This window comes from Magnolia sinica, chromosome 13 (genome assembly GCF_029962835.1).
Source record: "Magnolia sinica isolate HGM2019 chromosome 13, MsV1, whole genome shotgun sequence".
Classification (NCBI taxonomy): Eukaryota; Viridiplantae; Streptophyta; class Magnoliopsida; order Magnoliales; family Magnoliaceae; genus Magnolia; species Magnolia sinica.
The window spans coordinates 61,073,919-61,097,731 of record NC_080585.1 but is presented as its reverse complement, the minus strand read 5'-3'; the positions used below and the strand labels follow the sequence as shown (position 1 = coordinate 61,097,731).

At 41.3% G+C, this 23,813-nt stretch overlaps 1 long non-coding RNA gene across 2 annotated transcripts; it reads left to right on the top strand.

Annotated features, from left to right (window-relative positions):
- The first annotated feature begins 14,375 nt into the window (after positions 1 to 14,375).
- LOC131223806 (uncharacterized) lies at positions 14,376 to 18,286 on the top strand. Of its 2 annotated transcripts, XR_009160704.1 has the most exons (4): positions 14,376 to 15,121; positions 15,319 to 15,419; positions 16,269 to 17,080; positions 18,040 to 18,286. It is a non-coding gene; the product is annotated as an uncharacterized LOC131223806 (long non-coding RNA). The 2 variants fall into 2 exon arrangements; XR_009160705.1 differs by lacking the exon at positions 18,040 to 18,286 and having other exon boundaries at positions 16,269 to 17,204.
- The last annotated feature ends 5,527 nt before the right edge of the window (positions 18,287 to 23,813 follow it).

Here is a 23,813-nt window from a genome sequence, read left to right as displayed (position 1 = left end):
CCATATCACAACCGTTCAAAAGGTCTGTCCAGTCGTTTACGTCGGTCGCGGATGAGCTACTAGGGAAGCAGATTGGCTGGTGTACCAGCTATACAGCTGATGTATCGACGTCAACAAGTTATGTGAGTCCCATCACGGGGGGTTTGTGTTATATCCAAACCGTTTTTCCATTCGGCGAGACCGTCTCAATGCTTGAGCGGAAAAATAATCCAGATATAAAGAAGCAGTGGAAAATAAACCCTTGTGGGAGTCACAGAAGTTCCGGATCAATATGAAATTTGTTTTTTGCCCTCAGAATTTTTTTACGGCGAAAATCATTATCCTCACAACTATTTTTGGTGTGGTCTATTTGTGCTATGGATATGATTCATTTTTTGTATAATACTCTAAAATAATCTTGAAAATTTGATGAACAGTGTAGATATAATAAATACATCCTCGTGGAGCCCATGTAATTTTGATCTCCTTTGAACATTTGGTGCAACTCAGAGGCCAATGAGCTTAGTCTTTGGCACAACACGTATTTACACCAGCTATATAGCTGGTATGTGTTATACCAGCCAATCCGCCAAGTTACGTGGGGCATCCTAACGTACGTGTTGTCCCGACACCGACCATCCATTTGGATGGATCATTGTAAGGTATGGGCATGAGCCAAAAAAAAAAAAAAAAAACATGTAGCAGATTCAAAGCTCAAGTAGACCTATTACATAAGGGACGGACACGCCCACCGTTGAAATGTTTGTAGGGCCAACCCTGATGTTTACTTTAGTTCCAGCCAGCCTGTTCACGAGTTTGTTTATAAGTTCACATGTACATGGACGAAGGGAAAACACAAATATCAACATAATCGAAAATTTTCATCCCCTTGAGAAATTTTTAATGGCAGACGCTCAATCCCCACTATTTTATGTGATAAGGTTTGCTTAAGCTTTGGATCACCTCCTTCTTTAGCTTATGACCTAAAAGTATCTCTTCAAATAGGTGGACTGTGTGGATATAACACATACATCACTGCAGGGCCCACAAGACTTGGTGTCATCACTTCATATAGCTACAAACAAAGACTTGGTGTCAGTGCACAATACACTGTTAGCAAGAAACGAGGTATCTCCACTCAGTCTACCAGTTGAGCTATGGATCAGGGTGTGACTTTCACGGGGAGTTCGGAACATCAAATTGAACATAATTAGATGGGATAAAATTGTTTACGAGTCATCATTCCATCGTGTCATAATTTGCCATGGGATGTGCTTTTAAGATGGGATATGGGATGCCATGTTTGGATCCCACCGGTGAATTCAACATTCCATGAAACTTTTGCATCGACATGTTTGGATATTTGGTGGTGTGGATGTTGGGAACCCAGGCTGAAATTGACTAGAGGAACTGTTTTACTCCACGAGTTGCTTCTTTCGAGGGCTGATTGATTTGATTAGGTGTGACTAGAGTCTCCACTAGCGAATTTCTTCGTTTCAAAAGTCGGCTAGACCTTATAAAAACATTAAGGTAGGGATCCGAATATTTCCTGTCCTAAAATGACCCTTTGGTTCTGTTATCAAATATTCTAAGAAAGGAACCACAGTTTACAGAGAGGAAATGTATTGGGCACCCACTCTGCTCGTACAAATGTATGGTTTCTACTTCACAGGATTTGACTATTCATAAGGGTGAGGAATCAGTTCTCGTATTCGAATGTATGCAATGCTGGTGACAAAATGTGAAGTAATTGGCAAGTTTTATGTTGGACAAGATCCGCTTAAATCAGCAAGCCTTAAAGCATACTTCCGAACCAATTTGGTGCAAAGTGTGCTAGATAATAGGGTGAATGTTGCGCTATGCAAATGCTATGGCTAGATGAAGCTTAAATAAATATAAAACAATAGGATGGACAGTAGTGTCGCAGAGGTTAGAATAAGAGGGGTTAGATCGAGACTTGGATGGCTCAGGTGTTTTTAGATTTAACTGGATTTAGTTATACATTACTGGACTCTTTCCTATAATTATTTCCTCGCCTTGGTGGAGGGGTGAAATGCCTTAGACAAAGGGCTTAAGGGGTGAGTGAAAAGGTTTCAAATGAGAGTGGATTCTTCCTAGATGTTTGAAGTGTGAAAGGAAGGAGGTATTTATAGCCCTCTTGACTCGTTTTCTGATAATTCCTATAAAGCTTAAGATAAAAATGGTTTGGATGGTTGAAATTTGAGATTGTTGTGTGGCAAGATCTCATATGTTGGTTTGAATGGCATAATGTACAATTTTGGCTTAAGAGAGGGGCATCGGAATAACTTACAGATCTTGCACATGCATGAAATATACAGGGAGGACAGCAACACATGAGTGAATAACTAGTCGAAGTACGGCCAGTGCCACATGGCAAGTGGCGCCCTGGGTGCCGCTCGTCCTTTTCTTTTTTTACTTTAGCTTTGGAGGGAGGTTCCTACTGTGCACGTGGACAATTTTGGCTCTCCGCAGTTGCCTTGTTGTCTCCCCTCTTCTCTGAATTGGGCTTTGAATGGGCTTGGGCCAAAATGGGTTATGGGCTTGGTTTGACAAAGTGAGTTGACTAGGTAGGCTATGTGGGCTGACTAGGTGAGTTGACTCAATGGATTGACTTAGTAGGCTGACTCAAGGGTTGACTTTGTGGGTTAGGTTTTTCCTAAAGTTTGGGTTTGGGACTAGTTTTAGGTTTCTAGGATTCTAGGGTTTGCGGTTTGGATTAGGGTTAAGGACATGGATCGACGTTTGGATCGAGGTTAAGGATATTATAACGTTTTAGATTTTTGCCAACTGGGAACTGGACATCCTTGGCTGTTACCTTTAATTTCTCGACTTGAGTGCATATCAGTGTGTGTGCGTTCACACGTGTTTGGGACCAAAAGGAGTAACTTTGAATTCACCAAAACTGCCCGACCGAGTGAAATTTAAGAATTTTGAAGAACATGGACAGCAAGGTTCGGTTGAACCAAGTGGGACTCGGTGCACCTAGCAACCCCGTCCAAATAGTCCCGGATGACCTTTAGACCTCTATCATAAGGACCGCGTCATCCCTGCAGTTGTAGCGGCAAAAACTGCGTGTCAATCCGACACCTGAGCACAAAGATATGCCCAATTCATCATAACCATCAAAATTGTCCAGACTTGTGGCCCACTGTAACGTCTCGGAAAAATCCATACAAAGACTCGAGTACCACCTCAGGCAGAAATTACTAAGGACCAAATCCTTTATAAATTAAACGATAATTAACTAAGTGTTATACTAGATTATCTATGAAATTAGCTCTAACCACTTTAATACGAACTGCAAAACCCAAAACTAGCAGAATCGCTAACGCTACATTACCTAGAAACCTATGATTAATCTCTAAACCCAGTCGCTCTTGGGAGCACACCGAAGCTCCATATCGGACCTGGACCACGCGTTGAAAGTCTAATAACTGCGAAACTATACAGTTACGACCGGCTTACTGGGCTTGACAACCATCTCGGAAATCAAGTCCTAATAGTATCCAGAAACGCACAACTTGAGCTCGGAGCAAAGTGTATGAGAAACACGAATATCTTTAGAAAACGAACTCAAACTTAAGTGAATTGGGCCGTTCGCTTGTGGGCCAAATTTAAGGTTTCAGACCGTCAGATTCTGACCCAACTACACCCTCGGATCAGGGAAATTTCCCAACACAGGTCGATGTACTTGTGGCCTTGATCGAGTGTCGATGACCATTGAACTAAAACTAGTCCTCCGCGGTCAATCTGTAAGCCCGATCCAACAAAAAACTTAACTTGACCTAGATCCAATGTCAGGAATCTTACTCCGGATTGTACGCAGAAAAAGGGCCTCCAGATGTGCTCCGTTGGACCGAAACAGCCAACTTTTGGCAATAACCTAAGTATATCATGGCCCTGGGACTATTGAGACCAGTTCTGAGCCTATATAAGTGCCTTAACCCACCCCTCTCTCATTCCATACGAATTTCAAACCCTGTGAGAGGGAAGAGAGCAAAGAGAGAAGGAAAGAGAGACAAAGTGGGAGATCGTTGCTGGCATCTGATCCCACCGCTCCACGTGCCGAATTAGCCTTCCCGTATTGCTATTCCGGTGATTCCGACTCCGTTCTTGGGTAAGAAATTCTAACCCTAACCTGTTTTAGGGATTCAAATAGAACAGATGGTGGAATAGCTAACCTATTTCATGCTATAGGTTGTCGTTGTGCCGTAGACAAAGACTTAGTGTTTAAACTGAGTTTGTTATGAGTCTACCGGCAAAAGGTGAGGACTATAAACGTTTAGGTTATGGTTTTCAAAGCTTTCAAAGTCAGTCAATGATTTATGACTGACTCGATTGCTATCACATATGCTCAGATACGATGTTTCCGCGTATTACACATATATATGAACTATGTTGAAAATAATGCATTCATGTGTTTGTTTAAATGTTTGAATGAATATGGAATTATGATTATGCTTGTTATGATGGATGTTTGGGAATACTTGATTGTTGTACGTGTGATAACTCCTTGATGAAAGATTTGCTATAATATATGTTTTAACTGAGTTATTACATGCAATATGTGTAGTCTAAGTGTTTGATAAAATGTCTGGATGAGAAAATGCTTGATGTAATGTACTTAATGAGGGTGTCGAGATAGGATTCTCAATTCCCTTATACATAGTTACAGTTTCGTTTATATAACCTATCTTACTACTATGTGATTTACATATGAAATACCTATGTATAATAACATGTGTAGTATATGTTTGTTGAAATGCTCAAATGAGATTTATGTTTAGATTTGGTTGTCACGTGCTGTCTTGGATTATCACATGTGAATACTATTGGTTAGAGTATGATTGGGGCTACGATGTATTCCAGACAATCGGTAATAAACTTCCGAATTAGTGGCCGAGATCGTTACGCCACATAAGCCACGTTCGATGAATCTGAGTCGTACACCGTTTGTCGACAGAGGTTAGGCCACGCGGAATGCTTATGCACTCCATGTCAATCAATTCAACGTACGCTCGTACTAGTCGAGCTTGTCAAGCAACCCGATTGGCCCAATGTATGTTCACCATGTATGGACGCTACTGCTTGAATCTAAGGTACTAAACTCACTAGTAAAAAGTTCGTTTAACCTTGGTACCTCGATCCACTAAGACTCATGAGCTGGACATGGTGGTATGAGACACTGTGGTCGAGCTGTTGGCCTACGCTGGGGTGACGAGCCTCCCCATAGTGACCAATGAGCAACCTAAACTCGTGAGCTGAATACGGTGGTATGGGATACTGTGTTCGAGCTGTCAGCCTACGCTACGGTGACGAGCTTTTCCCGTAGTGACCCCGAGTATACCTTAGGACTATGCTAAGGTGACGAGTCTTTTCGTAGTGACCTTGAGTATAAACTAGGCCTATGCTGAGGTGACGAGCCTTTCCGTAGTGACCTAGACTTGCCTATCGTATATGATTAACTAGGATTGATGACCTTAGATGGATCATCGTTTAGGTAAACGATATAAAGGGAGGTACCTTAGTTTCCCGAGTCTGCTGTATGAATAAACTTAAATAAATTACTTGGCTAACACGACCATGCACCGCATTGCATGTGCTTTGGCGAGTAAGCGCACGTTTAGGGAGTTTGTCATGCTTGATCGTGAGATGATGTCGTTGAGGGAGTGTAGGCAAGGACATGCATCATTACAACATACCATTCTTGCATTAATAAGAGTACTTATGATATGAGTGTTGTACTCCTTTATCATTACTGCTTGACTGAATTGATAACATGTTAACATTTGCCTTATAGCTCCACTGAGTTGACCACTCACTCCCACTCTGGGACGGTGTTTTAAACACCAACTAGACTCTATTGTAGTTGCAGGTGACGTCGAGGCTTACGAGATGAAGCTTGACTTTTATGATGATGAGGAGGAGTTCTCCTACATGCAACTCTTTAGCGGGTCTATGTAGACCTAAAGTTGCGCATCGAGGCTACAGGGATATGGATAGATGATATCACATTTTATCATTTTGTTATTTTGGGAATTTTACATGTAATTATTTGACCTGGTGACATGTTCATACTCTGGGGGACTTACATCCATTTATATGTTTTATACAACTACCACAGTCTTCCGCTTGTGTAACTTAACTGTCTCTGGAGTATGATATGCTGATTTGGTATAATCTCACTCATGTTTAATACACTAATACGGACAACATTTAATCATCATTATCTATGTTGCATAAGCGATGTGTTGGAACTTGAGAGTTGGGCTCCTGCTCAACCCCCGATTTTTAAAGTCGGTGTGACTCGACTTTCCAAAACTGAGAGAGAATTTCTCTCCTCTCCGTGCGCACGTACGTCCGCTGGGACTAGCCATGCACAAGAACAAGCTCGCAACGATAGGAGAAGGTAACACCACGTTGATCAGCGATGTGGCCCACTCAAAACTCTAATATGGTTCAAACTTCTACCCGTGGCCTGATCGACCCTACGAGGCTAATGAGCAGCCCAGATCCACCAAAAAATCACTACAAGTGGGCCCCACCGGGTTCAGCGTAGCTCGCTGTGCGTAAGGGACGCCCGCCCGAAAAAATCGGACATTCCGGGATGTTGTAGCGCACCACCTTTGATCAGATGGCCAATCCTAACTGTTTAGATGGAGCCCAGGCCAAAACAAACACTATCCATGGAGAAAATCAGGAGCTGAGATATTCAGCCGCCCCGAAAACTTGTTCCAAACGCAAGAGGTTTCGCTGCGCAGACTGTTTCCTACCCTGGCTGTGTAATTCCTTGCGCATAAGCTCAGCCGACCTATGTTGACTATAAAGAGAGGGAGAGAAGGACATGAGAGGTATTATCAGATGTGGAGGAGCAAGAGAAGAGAGAGAGAGAGAGAGAGAGAGAGAGAGAGAGAGAGAGAGAGAGAGCGTGGACGGCCGACTGGTGTTTTCTTTCCTTTTTCGTTTTTTTTTTCTTTTAATGTTTCTTAAGAGATTTTGGTTAATCATGATTATTCTTAGCTAAACCTCTTAGCTAGGGCTAAGAGGTGAAGCTTGTAGCATGATGGGATGCTTTCTATGGTTTTGATTCATGTTTAAGTTGAACTATCTTTGTTTCTAGTTTGATTATAAGGAAAGCTTTTAGTTTTTAATGGTTTGTTGTGACTTAAATTAAAATGGATCTGCGATAGCTTTGAGTATGTTCTTTGCATTATTGTGATTATGAAATTAGGAACCCTATTGTTCACCATCACCCCTTGGACATGGTTGGATGATGGAATCCTTCTAATCTTCATAATTATCTCAGAGTGTCTGTGGATTAGTAAATTCTGTTGTTTGCTTTGTCTCATGGACATGGTTTTGTGATGGAATCAATGCTAGTTCTTATACCTCTCATCTATCGAGGACTAGATCAAAGGAAGTTCAGAATTGGTTTTTAATGAAATATCTTCCAATTGGATGAAGATGAGACTTTGAGTCCAGTTGTGTTTATGAATCAAGCATAGATCTCCCTGATCTCTACAAGTGGATCCTTGGAAACCCTAGTTTCCCACCTTTAAATTTTACAAGTTTTAGTTTAATAATTCACCATTATTCTCCTACATTCTCCTGATTTAGATTACATCTTTTTCTAGTTCTAGTTCTACTTCTAGTTACTTTCAGATTACGTACAAGGTTCATTCCCTGTGGAGTCTACCTCGGTCTTACCGAGATTATTACTACATCGCGACCCTACACTTGGGGTTGTGAACAACTAGTCTTGCACTGCAAGATCACGCAGCAACTCTTAGGTAGACTTTGTACCTTGCTCCTCATTAACCTAAACATGAGAATCACATAAACCACTTGCACTACCTGAATGGTTATATAATCAAAGGATGAGTGGCCAGCTCAGTGTGAATTCCCCTCAAGATTACACACCACCGCATTAGTCAAGCATACTTTTAACAAGAAAACATACAAAATAATCTATGATGTGATCTTATTTAAGTGCATGTATGCGTGAATGCACATCAACTGGGATGCACATCCAGTTGACCAAATGAATAGACCTTTCAAAGAATCAGTCCATTCATGCAACAGAATGGGTCTTTCAAATACTCGGCTTATTCATGCACGGGAATTGGTCTTTCAAATAATCGACCCATTCACGATAACAATATGAACCTTTTAAACAGTCAGTCCATTTAAGCAAAAGAATTGGTCTTTCAAATAGTCGTCTCATTCAATTTGAAGGAGAACGGATCTTTCAAACAGTCGACTCATTTAACTTACAAAGGGAACAAGTCATTCAAATAGTCGACCCGATCATGTAAAAGAATAGACCTTTTAAACAGTCAGTCCATTCATGTAAGGGAATGTGCCTTTTAAATAGTCGGCTTATTCAAAATGCAAAAAAGGTCATTTGAACAGTGCACTGATCTTTCAAACAGTTGACCATGCACTCGATAACGCCCAAATGTCATGAATGCATGATTAGCCTAACCATTATTATTTAAATTTAGAAGCATCTAATTTAAGAAAGCTCAAAGGTCACTATGAGTTGCTGGTCACCCAACATAAGCCGACAGCTCGGGCATAGTATCTCATATCACCATCCCCAGCTCATGAGACCCCAACATTAGGATAATTAATGGTATCATCATTAACCAGTGACCAATCAAAGTTTAACAAGTGCGACTTGCCATCGCATAGTTACACCAAAATAATCAATCAAGCCACTTAATGCAAATATACAATTGAAGTCACATTGGGTAATTATCAAATCTGAGCTATAAATGCCAAATATCAAATCAAAGCCACATGGGCAAAGTATCAAATCAATGCAATAAAAATGAATCAACCCCAAAAGCCACATAGGCACAACAATCCATGAATGATAAGCCCACATTAATATTCCATTTAATCCATTAGAAAAAGTATTCACTAGGTCAAGGGTCCATGAAAATCACAATCAGTCAAGTTACATTCCAAGTTTAGATGTATATATATAAGTAAGGTTTTTCACTAATAGATGTAGCAATTCAAGTTCCATAAGCAATCTATAAACAATCCACATGCATAAGAAGATATACAAGTACGACATATAAATGTTCATACAAGATAAATGTTGAGCATATAATTTAAAAATCAGATTCAATAACTAGCATAAGTAATCATGAATTAGCGATATCAATTATCAGCTGAAATTAAAATTGAACTATCACTTAAGGTAATATGGAAGAGGAAAGCCCAATGGGAAAAGTCAGCACCTTATAGTTTGAACATCTTACAATGTCGCTAGGAAGTACATGTGCCCTTAAACTCGGATCTTACCATGAATTGTAAATTATATGGTTAGATCAAAGTTTCACTCACCATCTACAGTTAGGATGTAAGGCCTGTATCCTACCCCGTACCGTTCCTTAGACTTCCGCAATCCTTCCTGTTGATTCCAGTAACCTGCGACTTATAATTGGTGTTTACGCGCGATCCTAAGTTGCATCCCGTAGATCTGAGTCGGCTCAACTCGAAATCTATACCCTAGTGACCGCGTCCTCGCTGCGGTTCCAATGCCGCGACTTGCACTCCGATGCGATACCCAGGCTAGTAGTTGTGAGCCGGCATTTATTTCGAGAAAAATGCCGCACATTGCTAATCTCAAGAGAATCTCTACCATCTATCACATTAATCAATCAATCACAAGTTAAGTATAACCCATCACTCACCCATGCCTCTCCCACTAACTAGTCAAAGCAACCCATGCTTAGTCCATTCCTCTCATCCAAAAAGTCAATGAGACCCATGCTTTCCATGTCATATCTCTTACACACTACTCCTCTCTCTCTCATTTCTCCGTCCATTCTAAGCAATTCCTAAGGAGAGGACATCCAAGTTCTTCCAAGAGAGCTAAGTGTGGCCCACTTCCTATCCCTCTCATCTCTCATCCTAGCCCTTCAATCTCCATCATCCTCCATCAAAGTTGAAGTAAGGAGTTTAGCATTCCAAGGAGCCAAGAAGGAGTAAAATCAGTGGGTGATATTGGGAATTCCACCCTTTATTTTTATTTGAGGGCTGTGGTGGGACCCATTTGATGTATGCGTTGTAAACTGAGAGGAGCTCATAGTGGCGGAGCTCCTCCCTCACACACACATCTCTCTATCTCTCTCTCCTCTAATTATATGGCCCACCATGATGCATGTATTTTATCCATGCCCCCCTTGAATTGGGCCCGCATTGCTGCCTGTCCGTCCTGACAGGCCCAGATGAAGGGAAAACTCAAATATCAGCTTGATACAAGCTGGTGGGCCACACGTGTGGACCCACCGGGTGTATGTGTTGCATCCCTCCCATCCACCATCCAGTTATGGATAGTGGAAGCCCACCATGATGTAGTGTTATATCCACACCGTCCAGCCTACTGGACGGTGGGCCCCAGATATATAGCAGTTGTTTAACGTCAGCAGACAGGGGTCTGATCATGAGGCATGTGTTATTCTAGACCGTCCATACCACCCATCCATTTTTTAGATGTGGAGCCCACCCCGCACGTACTACACGTGTGGGAGTGGGGCCCATCTTGCATGCATGTATTTTATATCCAGGCCGTCCGTCCAGGGGACTGGATGGTGGGACCACCTCTATGTACGTGTTTTATATTCGAGCCATCCATCTGTTTTGTACGTAGGGCCCACCCCACCGTGTTGCACATGTGAGGGGTGGGGCCCACCTAGATGTATGTATTTTGTATCTACACTATCCGTTCATGGTGCTGTGGGACATACCGTGATGTATTTGTATATCCATACCATCCTTCCATTTTGGGACGTGTGGACCCTAGCCATGATGTATGGGTTTAAATCCCCACTGTCTACCCATTGGGCAGCATGTGACACTACAAGAAAATAGGCCTTTAGCCATAATTTTTTAGCCCCAGTTGAAAAAAGGAGGGTAAATATGTTTTTTTAGCCTCGGTTGCTAAGGAACTAAGGCTAAAAGTTCATTTTTCGCCTCAGTTGTTAAGAAACTGAGGCTAAAGTCTACTTTTTAGCCTCAATTGCATAGGAACCGAGGCGAAAAGTCTACTTTTTAGCCTCAATTCCTTAGTAACCGAGGCGAAAAGTTTACTTTTTAGCTTCAGTTGCATAGGAACCGAGGTCAAAAGTCTATTTTTTAGCCTCAGTTGCATAGGAACCGAGGCGAAAAGTCTACCTTTTAACCTCAGTTGCATAGGAACCGAGGCGAAAAGTATACCTTTTAGCCTTAGTTGCATAGGAACCGAGGCGAAAAGTTTACTTTTTAGCCTCAATTTCATAGGAACCAGGGCCAAAAGTCTATTTTTTAACCTCAGTTGCATCGGAATCAAGGCGAAAAGTTTACTTTTTAGCCTCAGTTGCATAGGAACCGAGACGAAAAGTCTAATTTTTAGCCTCAGTTGCATAGGAACCGAGGCGAAAAGTCTACCTTTTAACCTCAGTTGCATAGGAACCGAGGCGAAAAGTATACCTTTTAGCCTTAGTTGCATAGGAACCGAGGCGAAAAGTTTACTTTTTAGCCTCAATTTCATAGGAACCAGGGCCAAAAGTCTATTTTTTAACCTCAGTTGCATCAGAATCAAGGCGAAAAGTTTACTTTTTAGCCTCAGTTGCATAGGAACCGAGACGAAAAGTCTAATTTTTAGCCTCAGTTGCATAAGAACCGAGGCCAAAAGTCTAATTTTTAGCCTCAATTGCATAGGAACCGAGGCCAAAAGTCTAATTTTTAGCCTCAGTTGCATAGGAACCGAGGTGAAAAGTTTACCTTTTAGCCTCAGTTGCATAGGAACCGAGGTGAAAAGTATACCTTTCAGCCTCAGTTGCATAGGAACCGAGGCATTAAGTCTACCTTTTACTTCAATCTCATAGGAACCAAGGCCAAAAGTTTACTTTTTAGCCTTAGTTACATCGGAACCGAGGCGAAAAGTCTACTCTTTAGCCTCAATTGTATAAGAATCGTTGCAAAAAGTCTACTTTTTAGTCTCAGTTGCATAGGAACCGAGGCTAAAAGTCTACTTTTTAGCCTTAGTTGCATAGAAACCGAAGCCAAAAGTCAACTTTTTAACAACAGTTGCATAGAAACTGAGGCTAAAAGTATACTACTTTAGGAAGTGGATTGCGTACTGAGTAACTCCGTACACTTAGCGTATTGAGTAAACTTTGTGGGGCCCACTGTCATTTATGCATTTTATCCACTCTGTCCATCCATTTTATTAGTTAATTTTAAGTGGTTAGTCCAAAAACGAAGCATATTCAAAGATCAAGTGGACCACACCATTGGAAACAGTGTGAATTTAACATCTACCATTGAAAAGTTCTTGGTGGTCACAAAAGTTTTAGATCGAGCCGATGTTTTTGTTTTCACTTAATCCATGTTTTTTTTTATTTTACTAACAAGTTGGATGACAAATAAACATCATTGGAGTCCTTGGAAAGGTTTTAACGGTGCAAATAAATACTTCCACCATTTCCTGTGGTATGAGCCATTTGAGCTTTTTACATGATTCGATTTTGGGCTCAACCCCTAAAATGATTTGAAAAAATGGATGGATGGCATGGATAAACCAAATGAAATCACGGTAGGCTCACCAGCGTTTACTCAGTACCATAAGAGCACAGTGAGTAACTAAGTACGCAATCCGATTTCATTACTTTAGTACCGTGCGGACTACAGAACCTAAATACTCCCCACATTCCTCCTAATAACTCAGCGGTTTCTGCGATCATCCACCCGATATTGGGACGAGACTTTTCTGATGTTACACAGGAATCCCCAATAACCCCAAAATATGTGTGGGCCCACCGTGATGTTTGTTTTATATCCACTCCATTCATCCGTCTCAATAGGTCATCTTAGTACATGGTACAAGATACGAAGGATATCCAAAACTCAAGTGGGCCACACCACAGAAAACAGTGGAGATGGAAACATGAACTGTTCAAACCATCTTGGGACCCACCATGATGTTTATGTTCCATCCAATCCGTTCATAAGGTGAATCCAGAATAGATGAAGGAAAAACACAAACATCATACTAATATAAAACTCATCTAGCCGCTCGAAGACGGATTAAATGGTGAAAATTCAATCACTACTGGTGTGGCCCATTTGAATTCTTTATTTCTCTATCATTTGTTAACATGAAATAAAATAATATGATGAAACTTGTGGACCGAGTGGATATAACAAAAACATTACATGGGCCTACAGAGCTTGGGGTAGCAGGCGATTCTGTTTACCCCGGGTTACACGTTTAAGTCCAAGTACCCCGATCGTGCTGAAAGCGGTTTTTCTAGAAAATGTTAATTAAAAAAAAAAGAAAAAAGGGACACGTACATATAAAGCACCGGAAGAAAGAAACGAAATAGAGCGGCGTTGATAAATCAAAAGCGCTGGAAGCTTCGAATCTCCTCTCCACAGAGAGAGAGAGAGAGAGAGAGAGAGAGAGAGAGAGAGAGAGTCCACCGCTTCTCAACATCCCACTGCTCAAACCCTTGATAAAATGCTAACCTAAAAAGGACGTCCTATAATTAGAAAAATCTTCTCCCTTTTCCTACTCTCTCTCTCTCTAACCTTTCCTCTTTTAGAGCCTGTGATCTTCGTTCTTGAAGGATTTCTGCTGCAGATCCCGCTCCGGAATCGGTTCCAGCTCTCGATTTGCTTTTCTGAGAGGTATCTTTCGCATTCTCGTCGTTTCTGCTCGAAATTTAGCTCTGGATCTCTTTTTGGCAGAGATTCCTCGCATTTTGACATCTTTAAATGCGGATCTGAACCGGTTTGGAGCATTTTCTGACGAATTTCCGCTTTCAGCTCTGGAACCGGCGATTCCACTCTCAGAATTTTGTTTTTGAGAGGTTTCTTTCAAACAATTGTCTTTTCTGATCGGATGTTAGCCCAGAATCCCTTTTCTGTGGAGATTCTCTAACTTTTGAGATCTAATTTGCGGGTTTCAGCTCCTGAATCGGGGTTTCTGCTCTCGGGTTCGGGTTTTGTGAAACGTTTCTTTTGGTTTGCTCGTTTTTAAAGGAGATTTTTTCGATTTGAGAACTTAAATGCGGATCTGCACTTGCTTTTTTTTTTCCTTCTCGGTTTTTAGAGGATTCAAATGCCGAGATTTCAATGGATTTTGCGGGAGTTTGGGAAATTTTAATGCAATTCCTGTTTCTGGAAAGATAATGTCTAGTAATGGGAAGAAAGCGCGGGTTTGGAGGATTTTGTGTTCGGAAATTGCTGATTTCTACACTTGAATTAGGGTATTTTTTTCTCTGTTTCTGCTTGGAATTTAGCTTCAGATCTTCTTTGATGGAATATTTTTCATTTTTCAATCTTGTTGTAGGATGGGATATATGAATCTTTACTGTTGTATTTGTTTTGACGGAAAAAAAATCATAGAATTAGCAAAATTTATAATGTGATTTCCAAGTTTAAGAAAATGTAGCCAGGATTTGAGTAGTGTTTTAAATTTTCACTACATTTGAATGATTTACTACTGCTGTATTGTAGGTTTAGCTCCAATATCTGGTTGCAGGAATTAGCCTTTTGGGATGCTTGTTGATGTCGTGATACTTATTTACTTTTGCTTGAAATTTGGCTTTGAATTCGCCCAATGGATATGCTCTTTCTTTTTCTACTTTTTTTTGAGATAATGCTTTTGCATAAGGACACATTGATTAAAAAAGGAAACGCACAGCTAAACCATTTTTATGCATTCATTGCCAAGAATCATCCAATCTTATAAGAGTTAGTGAGAGTTAACAACTACAATGCCTTCTGTTTATGGTTATTTAATGGTGAGCTGATCTGAGTAATCATTTGAGAAATGCAGGTTCGGGGTTGGATTGTTCACAATATTTGCTGGATCATGAAATTTTTGACGAGGTATGTTTGATTCCTTTGGCTATTGTTTGAATCTTTTGCTGGATTGGAAGATGTAGGTTTGGATCTGTGGAAAACAAATTTTTTTTTTTTCTTTGTTTTCTTTTTCTTTTTAAAATTTTCTTGGAACCCCTGGTTTGATAGAAAATAAAAACACAATTTTCGGTAGAAAAGAACTGATGAAAGAAAAGAAGTGTGATGTTTCTTCTGGATGACCTGCTCTTGTTAAACGGTACAAAAAGACGTGTGGATTTTGGCATTTTTTTTTGTTTTTGTTTTTGTTTTCTTCTTTTTCGTTTCTTTATTTTCTTTTTCTTTTTCTTTGGTTTTTTTAGTCATTCAACAGCTGTGTTGATTTTGTTATTATTATTATTATAATATTAACATTTGAACATTTGTTTGGTTGCTTCTATTGTTTTTTTTTTCTAGCGTAGATTGGTGTGGGTTTTCATGAGCTTGGAGTGGGTTTCAGTTCGTCTTCCAGAGTGTGATACCTGATAAAGTTCTATTGCATTGCCAGGAAATGTCAGGTAAGTCTTATGGGATTATCATTGTGTTACCATTCAGTTGAATTGAGGATGTAAAGGACAGGCTGGCTCTTATATCTTTATTGTATAGATTTTGCACTGGCTAAGTGAAACACCATAAACGGTTATACGGATGATAGAAATGTCATAGGAATGATATTCCATTTGTTTATGGTCTGTTTGGTAGAACCAAAACATATACTAATCCTTCGTTTAAAAAAAATGCTAACTATCCTAACCTAGACTAGTCATCACTAGCCATGTAGTATTTTTTTGATTGAAGTTATCCAATGGAACTTTTCTTTTGTTTGTTTGTTCCTTTTCCTTTTCTTTTTCTTTTCTTTTCTTTCTTTCTTTCTTCTTCTTCTTCTTTTTTTTTTTTTTTTTTTCTTTTTTCCTTGTGCTTTGCTGATGCGTCAAAATTGGGTTGACATGGGCGAATGTATTTCAAGCTTTAATTGTCCAATTCATAGGTCACCTCTTGATGGATCGTAGCCTGAATGTGGCAATTGCTGGACTATCATATTTATCATTCACCCAACTCCTGGCTGTTCAATAAGGATCCACAAAAGACCACTGATCGGATAGTTAAGAGGCATCTAAATTGCATGAATCGCAAGCCTTATCCAAGAAGCAAACTGATATTGGATGGTCCAGATGAATGAGCATGTTGTCTCATGAACATTAATGTAGTTCACCTGCATGGTGGATGTTAGAAAACCCCTTTCTTGTACATACATCTTCTTGATTTGGATTTTCTAGTTCATACATACATGGGGTGAAGTAATTAAAATGAGATAGTCCTTACATATTGATAATGTGATTTCTTCTCATGTTCTTTTACTTTTGTAGGTTGCCTGACATTTATGTGTGTTAATGTAGATTGTCAATTTGATGGGCTACCACATGGATTGTGGATGGCCAGAGCTCAGAAAGCAAGTTGATTGCCTGTCATGGTCATCCTTTTAGTGGCCTGAAAAATGAGAGCACTTGTGTAGGGCAACCGAGACTATCAGCTAGGTGGCTACCACATGGATCATGGATGGCTGGACCTCAGAATGTAACTCGATCAGACTCATAGTCATCTGATTAGTTGCCTAAAAGGGAGATGGTTAGCTCAAATAATGAGCAGCAGTCTCCATTCAGCTGCAAAACTCGCGACAATTGGATGGTCAGAGATGTTCAGTCGCTGTAAAAATTCAGACGGAGAGTATGTCGAGTTTTCTCAGTCGTCGCTTTTGTCGATCCTGGAGAGTCACCGGTTGATTCAGAAACATCTGGCTGTAATTCCACTCTGTCGGTCTGTTTTTCGCTGTTTTTACAATTCACGAAGCGGTTGTTGAGGTCGAGCTCGCGTCTGGAATTTGGAGCGTTTGATGGAATTGAAGACGAATACTCTGACGAATTTATGGTCAGATCTTCAATTTCCATAAAATTTCTTAATTTTTTTAGTTGTTTTGTATTTATATTGTCTAAATTGATATTGTAATTTTTAGCTTTTGAGGTTCGAAAATGAAGAGCATGAAGAGTGCTACAAAAAGCTCAGGAACAGGGAGAGGAGACACGAGTATCGGCACGACTATGCCGAGGAATACGGCCCGACAACAGAGTACGGAGATGTCGTGCTCCAGCAGCGGCTGCTAATGGTGAACTGGATAACCGAGGTGAGGGACTCTCGAATCATGTTTTCTTAACAATATTCTGTGAGAATCTAAAATATTGGCTGATATGCAACTGAGTCCTATGAAGTTGCCGTTACATTGAATGGTGACTATATGAATATCACAAATAGTAGAATGGTGACTATATGAATATCACAAATAGTATAGGAATTCATCTATATTTGTCATCCCTGTTTGTAGTTGTGGGTAATTACTGATAACTAATTATCTTTGGTACAAACCTTGTCTCTTCTCTCTCTCTCTCTCTCTCTCTCTACAGTTAGGTTGAATGTCACCTTCAACATGGCTATTTTTTTCTCTATGATTTGGGTGAATGTCACCACCAACAGGCCTCTATCTCTGTCTACAATTTAGATGGTCTCTCCTTCTGTCCCTCCCTTTATTGACAGTCTAATCTTCCAAACCTTGGCAATGTCAGTGTACTCTTTCCTGTAAATTCACAGATAAAGATTAGTTGCAACAGGAATCCAATTTTTCCTGTTTCTTGGTCATTGTAATTTTGATGGCACTGAGGTGGTGATTTTATTATCCAATTATTGTTGTAACTCCCACATTTCGGCTTTGTTTTTATCAATTTCTTTCATTTTCCATTCCTGTTATTTTAGTAAACCAAAATGTATCAGTACTTAAATATAGCTGTTAAACTCAAATCAGGGTAAAGTCTCAGTGATTATGTATTGACAAATGGTAGATTGAATGTTTCATTGGATTTTCTTGTCATAATGGCAGTTGCCGAAATGTAATTCGAATGCATGTTGCCTAATGGATATTTTCTTACCTAAATTGGTAGGTTCGATGTCATACGACACAATTTAATTGCAGTTGGGTGTTCTGTTGGCATTCACCTAAATGTTACTTTCTATGTTTGTGCAAAATGTAGTTAGTCGATTGGTATGATGGCTACATATTTCTGTGCTTGATCTGTATGTAACTATTTATAGGTAGCAATGGCCTAGAAAAGATGAATTCATAATCTTTCTTGTACCGGAAGGGCAGGGACTGGCACTACTGCAGATATGATCAGGCAGTTTAGAAAATCGCTACGTTAGGAAGGAAGATTTGCTAATATTTTCTCTTCAACGTCATTTTAGCATGACTAAACAATTGTCTTGGAAGATTTGTTAATACTTCGAACACTGATTGTAAGTTTGGCACCTTTTTTGTTTAATTCTATTAAGAATTTATATCGGAAACCTGAGAATTAAGCAGCGGTATTGGCGGGGAGTGTAGAAACGTGAGTTGCAATCGACTTCAGGGCGAATTGGGTGGCCAATTTGGTGGACAACTAACTGGTCTCTTGACATTGTGAGTTAGTACTCTCTTCTCATTAAAATAGCAACAATTCTTAGCCGCTTTAGCATCATGGGAAAATGTTTTCTCATTATTCTATTGTTGATGGGTGAAATTGCTTTTGTTGAGTTTCCTTATTCATATACACTGTAGAAGCCTTGGAGATGCTGTTGTTGCCCATGGCAAAAGATGGTACTGAGGCTCTTGGCTCAATGGGAAATGATGCTCCTTTGGCTGTAATGTCCAACAGAGAGAAACTTACATTTGAGTATTTTAAGCAGATGTTTGCTCAGGTTACAAACCTACCGATTGATCCGATCCGAGAGAAAATAGTCACGTGGAAGGGGACCTTACTGTGAGGCCCGTATCCTAGCCTGTATTGTTCCATAGGCTTCCGCGGTCCTACAGGTCGAATTCCGCGACCCTGAGTCGTATCCCATTTTCCAGAGTCGGCTCGACGCGAGACCTATATCCTTGCAACCGTATCGTCGCCGTGGTTCCGACGCCGCGTCTCGCTCGCCGAGGCGATACCCGGGCTAGGAGATGTGGGTCCGCGTTCAGTTCGAGGAAAACACCGCGTGTTGCAATCCCAAGAGAAATGTCTCATTAATCAAATCAATCAATCAACTACCATATTACATCATTTCAAGTACCAACACTCATCCCTCTCACCTAAAGTCAACTCTCCTTTACAACTAAGTACACATCCATCACCCATCACACCCCATTCCCCTCTCTCTCTACATCACCTCTCTCTTCTCATTCTCTCTCTCATTCTCCCAAGCAACTCCAACGTCCATGGCTTCCATGAGAGGACTAGGTGTGGTCCACTCCCTACCACTCAATCCCACCCTCCAAAATTAATCCCAACCGTTAAAATTCACCCCTTGGAGCTCTAGAGTGCATCGGTGGAAGGAGTCCGAGAAGATCAAAGGTGGGTGATTTATTTTCTTGATTTATGATTTAAGGGCCCACATATGTGGGACCCATCTTGATGTATGTGCTGTATCAAGAGGGACCTATAGTGGCGAGGTCCCTCCGTTACTCCGATCTCCATCGCATGTCTCTCTCTCTCTCTATCTTTCTCTCTCTGGTGATGGCCCACCATGAGCATGTATGATGGTCCACACCGACCGATTGTGAGACCCACCTTGCTGCTGCCTTTGGCAGACCCGGATGAGGGCAAACCGCATATAGGAGCCTGATCAGAAGGTGGGCCATGCTCATGTGGACCCACCTGACGTATGGAGCTCACCCACGCCGTCCATCTCTTGCGGCATGCTGTTGGACTGACTGTCCAGCAGCTGCAGGTCCTGGGTATACAAGCAACAGCTTGATTTAAAAATTATAATAATAGTAATAAATGACTAAAATGTATATATAGCAGGGTGGGCCCTGCATGGGTCCCACCTTGATGAAATTAATTTTTATTTGCATTGTCCATTTGGACGATGTTGTGTAGCATGCACTGACGAGTGGGTTTCACCCACACCGTCCATCTGAGGTGGGCCCCAACACTTATACGGGATGTATGGAGCCACTGTGATATATGTGTTACATCCACCGTCCTTGATGGACGGTTGGATCCAACGTGATGAATGGCTGGTCCACACCGTCCAGATTGCTGGACGGTGAGCCATGCCCTGATATATGTGCTATTGATCCAGACCGTCCGTTGGAGGGACGTCCAGTCTTCTGGACGCTGACACTCCCATCCTCTCACAACACGTGTATATATACTTATATGATATATATTAGTATATAATATAATATTTTATATTACACAATGCTATGGTGGGCCACTCTTACGTGGACCCACCTTTATTATATTATCTGCACCGTCCAGTTGAATCTGGACAGTGAGTTGGGCAGCCTCCTGTCCTTTGTGTAGTATACAATATATAATATTATATTACATAATATATATTATATTAAAAATGCTATATGGTGGGCTACTCTTTCGTGGGACCCACCTTTAATATGCCATCTGCACTCTGGACGGTGAGTTTGGGCAGTCCCTTATCATTGTATGGATATATAATATATAATATTATATTATATAAATATATACTATATTAGTAGTATTATGGTGGACCACCGTACCTACAGCAGTTGTATCCACGTCAGCTACCACTGATGTGAGGGCAGATCCTCACCATCCAGAGGTTTGGACGGTGGGACTCACCGCTGGAATTTGTATTCCATCTAAACCGTCCATCCAATTGTGGTAATGGGCCACGCTCCTAGACCCCATCATGATGCATGTGTTGCAACCATACTGTCCATCTAACTGGCAAGCTTGCCTCCAGGCTTGAGACTAAAAATGAGACAGACCCAGTTGTCAGGTGGACCACACTGCAGAAATAATACTGCAGAAACAGAGGCGTTGAATGTCTACCATTAAAATCCATTTGGATTATAGAAATTTTGAATCAATATAATATTTGTTTTTTTTTTCCTCCCAGTCTAAGTCCTTGTGACCTTTTGAACAGTTTGGATGGGAAATAAATGCTATGGCGGGCATTCTAAATTTTTAACCATGGGAATCATTATCACCACGGCTGTTTGTGATATAGTCCAAATGATCTTTTGATCTCATTCATTGTTAGGATAATGCTTTAAAATGATCTCTAGCTATAAATGAATAGTGTGGTTGGTTTGGGCCCATTTAACTCGGCCCGTTTGACTTGGCCCATTTGATTTGATTCATTTAATTCGACCCATTATAATGTATATATGGCCCATGAGTGAGGCTCATTGTGATGTATTTCTAGCCCATAAGATAAGGCCCATTGTGATATATTAGGCCCATGACGTGTGACCCATTTGACGTATTCGAGGCTCAGATACATAGCCCATTTGATGCATATGAGACCCATGTGTAGGACCCATTATGAGGTATTTTCGACCCATTTGATGAAGCCCATTATGACGTATTTTCAGCCCATTTGATGAGGCCCATTATGATGTATTCCCGGCCCATTCGGTAAGGCCTATTGTGTAGTATCTTCGGCCCATTTGGTAAGGCCCGATGTAATGTACAAGGCCCACGTGATGCGGCCCACTCGATGTATGAGACCCTTATAAAGCCTGTGGGCGAGGCCCAATGTGATGTGTTCGAGGCCCAATGTGATGTGTTCGAGGCCCATGCGATGTGGCCCACTTGATGTGTATATGACCCTTATGTGAGGCCACGAGCTCATTATATTTTTGGCTTTATATGTAGGCCACTCCTTGGGAGCAATGTTGGTTAAATATCCACATTAATGGGCAATGATGGTTGAAAGTTCTCATTGTGAACTTCCCTTAGGCCTTTGGTTAGGCTGATTACCAATTTCAATTTGTCAAGGTCGATTGTATAAGCCGATGCCGATTAGCAATCGAGGCCGATTATCATGACCGATTGCCGATTCCGATTGATGTGACCGCTTTGCCAATTATAATTACCGATCGATTTTGATTGTCATGACCGATTGCCGATTTTGATTGACATGACCAATTCGCCGATTCTGATTATCAATCAAACCCGATTATCGTGGCCGATTGCCGATTCCGATTTACCGATTCTAATTATCGATCGATTCTGATTGTCGTGACCGATTGCCGATTTCGATTGACTCGATCGATTTGCCGATTCTGATTATCGATCGATCCCGATTGTCGTGGCCGATTGCCGATTTCGATTGACGTGATCGATTTGTCGATTTTGATTATTTATCGATCCCGATTGTCGTGGCCGATTGCCAATTCCGATTGACTTTACCGATTTGCTGATTCTGATTATCGATCGATCCTGATTGTTGTGGCCGATTGCCGATTCCGATTGACGTGATCGATTTGCCGATTCTGATTATCTATCGATCCCGATTATCGTGGCCGATTGCCGATTCCGATTGACTTGACCGATTTGCTGATTCTGATTATCGATCGATCCCGATTGTCGTGGCCGATTGCCGATTCCGATTGTCGTGACCAATTTGTCGATTTTGATCAACGATCGATCCTGATTATTGTGGCTGATTGCCGATTCCGATTGACTCGACCGATTTGTCGATTCTGATTATCGATCGATCCCGATTGTCGTGGCCGATTGTCGATTCCGATTGACGTGACCGATTTAATGATTTTGATTATCTATCGATCCCGATTATCGTGGCCGATTGCCGATTCCGAATGACCTGACCGATTTGCCGATTCTGATTATCGATCGATCTCGATTGTTGTGGCCAATTGCCGATTCTGATTGACGTGACTGATTTGTCGATTCCGATTATCGAGGCCGACTCCGTTTATCGAGGCCGATTCCATTTGTCGAGGCCGATTTCGTTTGTCGATACCGATTCCGATTGTCGAGGCCCAATGTGATGTATATGAGGCTTATGTGATGAGGCCCATTATGATGCATTTAAGGGTTAGGCGATGTAGCCCATTGTAATGTATGTTAGGCCCATGTGAAAGGCCCATCGTGATGTGTTAAGCTCTTTAGTAAGGCCCATGGTGTTGTATATTTGGCCTTTGTGTGAGGCCATGAATCCATTATATGTTTGACTCTATATGAGTCATTCCTTGGGGGTAATGTTGGTTAAATGTCCATATTGTCGAGGTTGATTGTCGATACCGGTTATGGATACCGATTATGATTATGTGACAGCATATCATCATGATATATGCCCATACGCATCATCTGTATGTTTGTTATGAGATATGATTGATCATTGAATATGCCATAGTGCCGGTTGTTATGAGACTCCCTGATAGGCGGAGATTGTCTCACATGAGCACACGGTATGCGCAGGATTGATGCATGACTGGATTGTATGACTCATGCATCTTGCATTGTGTACTGTGGTTACTGTACGCCCTAGCGACACCAGGGCCGTAGTCTCCATAGGTATTTCGTGGATGGCCAGATGGGACACCGAAAATCTGTTCTATATGGGGTGCTATAGATATCCTTGGGTGAAAGTCCCTAAACCCTCTTGGTTCCAGAGGCTGCTCTAATGTCTAGACCGAGTGGATGCATGAGCGCATGAGGGCCGTATACCGTTAGGCTCGTCTCCCACTTTGTCGTAGTCGGTTGGAAGGGGCTACGACCTTACCTGCCTGATAGGAGGGGGCAATGCTAGGCTGAGTCTGACTAGCTCGAGGAATGGGTCCGCTATTGACGAACCGGGCCCGATATTGACAGGCGGATAGTGAGGTCTCTTCCACTCACCTTGTTGCGCGCGATGGAGCAACAATCTGGTTTGGAGTGTAATAGACCCCGGTAATTCCCCAGAGAGGAACCGTACTAATATGTAGACTTATTGAGCAGGAGTTGCATACTCATTCATTCATTCATTCACTATTCACTCGGGCTGGTGGCGCGCAACTATTTATTACGTGTACCTTCACAATGGCCAAGATTTCGGCTGGAGCGCGCGAT